This window comes from Vicia villosa, linkage group LG1 (genome assembly GCF_029867415.1).
Source record: "Vicia villosa cultivar HV-30 ecotype Madison, WI linkage group LG1, Vvil1.0, whole genome shotgun sequence".
Taxonomy (NCBI): domain Eukaryota; kingdom Viridiplantae; phylum Streptophyta; class Magnoliopsida; order Fabales; family Fabaceae; genus Vicia; species Vicia villosa.
Window position 1 is genome coordinate 71,119,704 of NC_081180.1, and position 5,666 is coordinate 71,125,369.

At 31.1% G+C, this 5,666-nt stretch overlaps 1 long non-coding RNA gene across 15 annotated transcripts; it reads right to left on the reverse strand.

The window, feature by feature from the left end:
- Window positions 1–1,103: 1,103 nt before the first annotated feature.
- On the reverse strand, window positions 1,104–4,942 carry LOC131609174 (uncharacterized). 15 transcript variants are annotated; one of them, XR_009286014.1, is made up of 11 exons: window positions 4,711–4,942; window positions 4,541–4,615; window positions 4,354–4,442; window positions 4,050–4,261; window positions 3,526–3,637; window positions 3,154–3,447; window positions 2,977–3,054; window positions 2,697–2,863; window positions 1,890–2,076; window positions 1,669–1,809; window positions 1,104–1,433 (listed from the first exon to the last, which is right to left on the reverse strand). It is a non-coding gene; the product is annotated as an uncharacterized LOC131609174 (long non-coding RNA). The 15 variants fall into 15 exon arrangements; XR_009286013.1 differs by having other exon boundaries at window positions 1,890–2,072; window positions 2,686–2,863; XR_009286008.1 differs by having other exon boundaries at window positions 2,686–2,863.
- Between the last annotated feature and the right edge of the window lie 724 nt (window positions 4,943–5,666).

Here is a 5,666-nt window from a genome sequence, read left to right on the forward strand (position 1 = left end):
GTCTTTCTCGCCTTATTTTATATTCTTCTACTATATTTTCTATTTATTGGTTATTATTGTTGAAGACAATTTATTTTGATTGTTATTGTTCTTTATCCCCACACATCAAACTCCTTGATATAAATTGAACCTTATCATTTTCACAACACAACTTTTTACTGTTTTTTTTTATAGAATTTTTAATTGTAATTTTGCATTCTTTCTTATCATTTTTGTTAAATCTTATGTTGGATTGACCAATTTTATTTTAGGGCTGGTGATAAGAAATTTCAACACCACGTGTAATTTACATGAGATTAAGGGTGGGAAACAGAGTCTGCCCTGCTAAAAAATTTAAAGTCTAAGTCTGACATGTAGCCTATCATAGGCTTATTTTCAGGTTTGAGCCTAACATTTTCGAATGCCTGATTGACCTACTAGTCTACTTAAAAGTCCACTTCCTTTGAATATTCGTAAATAAACAATTCAACTAATGTTAAATAAACTAACAAATTAAAAAAATCAACGAGCATAAACGTTTGTTTTCATTTACTAATTCGAGTTTACCTATTAACATAAGTTTTGTGATACTATTTGTTTGAGAAAATATATTGAAACAACTTACACTACAAGAAAATCAACAATTAGCTACAACAAAAATCGTAGGTAATCTGTAGCTAATCTCTATCTAACAGAGTTAGCTAGAAATTAGTTGTGGATTGGCTATGGTATTTGCCCTAGCATGGATTGAGTGGCTAATTATCTAGTCTAAAATTTCCTAGCAAAATTCCAACTAATATTTATAAATTCCTAGCTAAACCAAAACTAAAATGTAGCAAAATTATCAGATTAGAGTTATATTTCCCAACTACATAGCTACGAATTCGCCACAATAATACCACAGTAAATCTCAAGCTAAATAAGACTAGTTAAATTTATTTTATAATTAATTTTTTGTCAAAACTAGAACTAATTAAGGCTAATTTATAAATAAAAAAATCATAAAAACTATTTCTGAAAATATCAAAAATATCTAAAATTAAGCAATGATTTAAATGAATAAAAATTACAACTAAAACTAATAATAGAATTTTTTTGATTTAAATTAATAGTTAATTACTAAATTGAGGATACAATAATAAATCAATTTCATAATTTATTATAGTATTTGTAATTACATCTAAATTACAAATAACTTTTGCAATTATTTCCAGGTCCACTGCTTTTTCTCTGTGAACTGCTCCTGGGTCTAGTTTCCTCTAGTTGCTGCTCCCCATCGATGTAACGATCCACAACCATACTTGAAATGTTGCTAGAACAAGTAAAGTTCCCAGATGAGTCATGATGGGATCTTGAAGAACTACTAGCAAGTTGCTCACATCTATGGGAATTTTGGAGAGCGGACACTGCAGATTGTGTTGGCTTGTCCCTCTTTTCGAAATTGAGTCTGGCTACTGATGCATACATAGAAAGTGCAAAACGTAACTAGTAAAATACAATGTTATAAACATCACAGTTCAATTAATATGCTCAAAAGTTATATTCTTCTTTGTGCATATTCCTTTTTGTGGGTTCTTTTACTGTCTACAAATGAATATGTCCGAAGTCCAAACACATGAGAGACTGCGTTCCCGATTATTATGCACATACAATTCAGAGATCGGTGTATGCTTCGGAAGAATGAGATACCTGTATTTCTGGAAGTATTGCATCACCAAATGAAAAGGAAATGGTTCCAAGAGCATTGAAGGCTTTGAAGGACTTCGACGCATAACTACCCTGCAAATTGTAGTTAACTGATGTTCTATCAATCTTCTTACCTAAAAGATGCTACAAATCAAAAACTCAGTATCTTATCAATATGAAATGAATCAGTCAGGTGCTAAGACATTGATAGATCACGAGCTTACCATTGTAAATTGTAACACCAATGGTTGTACCGGAAAATCCAATGGTACTAAAAGTGCATAATGCATTAACCCATCTGAGTGAGTGAATATCAGGAAGTTGAGAGAGCAATAGTTCAAAGACTCCAAAGAAAATAATAAAATGTTGTAGGCTCAATTTTCCATCTGAGTGATAATGCTTGTAAACTGCCTATAAAAAATGGGAAGAAATGAGATTTTGGAGATTAAAAATGATAATAATGAAAAGGCAGAAAACATGTATATATTAAGATGCTTTAGTGTGGTTATAATAATGTGATACAAAAAGTGGTTATAATAATGTGATCAACCAAAAGGGTATCAAGATGCTTTAGTGTGAGAAATTTGTAAAGAGGAAGGAAGAACATTGGATGAAAGTAGCTTAAAATACCTTGTTTTCATTCCCATGTTAAGTGATTGTACCTGCCAAACTTCTTGTGTACAAAAAGGGAACAATAATAGTTTGCAACTAGAAAATCCAATATAGTTTGCAACTAGCTTATTAAGCATATGTTCGCTTAGATAGTATTAACGAAGTTTACTCAGATGTAGAAAACAATAAATAGACATTTAATCTTCCATACTTCCGCACCCTTTTATTTTTCTAAGCTAGTGATTCTGATGTTGTAACATACAGGTTCTGAACAATCTGAACAAGCCGCTAACTGTATTTAAGCTAGTTAAGCCAACTAGGCTTATTTTTCCATAAAAATGGTAGTCTTAAAACAATTATATAAGAGTTAAATCAACAATCTCTAACTGTATTAGAAGCATGAATAACCTGTAATTTACAATCAACAAGCTATATCCAACCGAAGATAGAAACGCCCAAGACTTGGAGAAGAGTGACAAAGAGACGTCTTGTGGCCCTCCATGAAGGATCACAATTAATGGATCACATAAATCCTTGTTCATGGTTTTGGATGATACAAATATAGCTTCAAAAGGTTTATCAGCACCTGAAATTAAAATAGATACATAATAATGATTCGGTTGACTTGACTGATCCCAAAATTTGATTAAGATTTCAACATAGACATCAATATACACATTTTTTGGATTTGTTTTAGACCTTTTTTGGATCGTTGGAAGCATCTGTGACTGAGATCTTCAGTATACTGCACTGGAGAGAGGACAACAAAGTTGTAACCTGCAACCAAAATCCAGTGAGTCACATCTAAACATGTACTAATATACTTTTGAAACAACGATTTTCATTAATATCTCAAAATAAATAGATTAAAAAAACCTTGTTAGAGCATTTGAATATGGGACTGGATATCTTCGACCAATTCCATGTAGTATTTCTCTTTGCCTTCTCAATGACCATTCCGTACATAATTTGAGGAACATTGACCGGATTGTTGGAAACTGCAAAACAATCGACAAGCAATCGAGATAAAACTTACTTCACCAATTTAGAAGACCAAAGTAGAGATAAATTGAGAATTTGTTCTTCCTGGCAAGAATATTATTCCCATTTCGTGTAAGAAGATTCCACGAGAAACTTGACTCTGCTGGGATGATACGTAATACTTCCCCACTATAATATGATCATAAATAATACATAAACCATTAATGAGTAGAGAAAAAAAAATCATTACTATTGTTATATAGTTACCTCAACACATTCACAGAAAGTAGAACTTCACAGTTGTGTCATATGGATGATATGATCATTGTGTAGTTGTCAGAAATCCAAGGATTATTATGGATAGGTGTACAATAAAGCCCTGGGAAACAACCATCCTCAGCACATATTACAATAGGAATCTTCAGAATTGATTGAAAAAACCAGAGTTATTAACTTACAAAAACAACACCCTATGACTTCTGCAAAGATTACACATTGTACGTAAAAGTGAGTTCTCCAATGATTATCATGTCCCCAAACCAGTCCCTCAAATTCAAATATACATAACATTTACAAAATCCATCATTTTATGTCACCACTTTGTCCTTCCATAACGATGTATGTGTGAAGGCTTAGATCATTGAGAGACTTATTTGAAGAAAACTCTTTAGAAGACTAATGTGACGACACCACAATTTTTGGAGGAAAAATTTAGGAGCTACACTGAAGTCTAAATAAAAAAATTGCAAGCAAACCAAATCCAATCAAATCAAGCAGGTAACAGATCTTACGATGTCATAAATTTTGGCGGAATTGTACAGTTTCGCATTAGTTGTTGGCCTATCAATCCTATGAAGTGAATTTGTAGCATTGTGCACTCCAGAATCCACAGCAACACCATATATATACTAATATTTCGCAAGAACTGACTCAATTTCATAAGCCACTATTTGATTAACTTTGACAATTAACTTCCTCTGTGTGTAAAAATCATAGGAACTTCCTATGTACAAATCAATAACTAGATCATTCAAGAGAACAATAAAGAAAAATCTTGGTATTTTCATTAGACCAGCTCTAGAGAACAATACAAACCTCTCTATCAATGATCGTGAGATTAACTTTGAATTGTCAAAAAAATCTTGAGATTCTCTCACTTGCAATCTTCAATATTATCTCAATTTCTACATTAAAAACTTACATATTCTATCAATCAAAGATCAAAGAACAGAAATCAAATCGATCAATATAACAAATGAAAACGGATTGAGAGATTTCACACCTGCACTTCATCGACAATATTTCTTCACTTGCTATCATGGAGATTGCCTTGCGAGACACCGTTGAAACAGGAACCCTAAAAATCAAGTCCAAATTAGTGATAGTTAGACACTATCAATTCTTTGGAATAAGTAAAAAATTGAGAGTGATGATATAGATCGGAGAAAATACAACGATTATGGAAGCTCGAATTGATGTATTGCGAATCAGAGAACGAGAGCGAGTGAGATTAAGCGCTTATGAGAAAAAGTGATTCACATAGAAATGATTGTGGTGAGAGAACGAGAACCAAATTTCGATGTTATGCGAAAGCTACAACGATCCTTTAGGTTTTGAAACGGTGGTGCGATGAGGCGCAAGAGAAAACCGGTGGCTTCAGATCAAAACAAGAGAAGAGAGAAAAAGAAATTAAAATGATTTTGTTTGTATAAATCATTTTATTTTTATTTCACAAAATGATTTTGTTTTTAATTTTTTATTCGAATTTTTTTCGTGTAAACGAAACAACAGAGCAAATCACTAATTTGTTTGAGTTATTTATTTATTTATTTTGCGTTATGTCATATTAAATTCTAAAAATAGTGAAGTTGTTAAATTTAGCTATAAAATTATTTTTTGAAGTAGAATCACATGCAATTAGCCGAAAATTAGCTTGAATTAACAGCTCTAGCCATTATTTGGTAGCTAATTTGTTATTTTCTTGTAGTGTTATGACAACAACTTATAACATTGTTCATAAGAGTTTTTCAACTTATTTTCATAATATCTTCAAGATAACTATGCTTTATATTTTGTTTTTTTATTCAAAGTGTAAAATACAACATAATAAAATAAATTTATTCATATCTACTTAAACAAGTCAGTTTGATAGACTTAAAAGATTTTTTTTATTGTTTGTAGTCTAGTTTTTTTTCACTAATAAATTTATAAAAAAATTAAATCTTTTCTGCTTAAAAAAATCTAACATGAATATGTGTAGATTAGTATCTAAACCCTTGACATGTCTTATTCCCATCCTTACTGCAATAAATATTTTAATGAAAAGGACAATAAATCTCATTTCTTCGGTACTAAATAATTATTTATAAGAGGTCATTTTTAAAAAGTTATTTACTTACCTTTTTTTA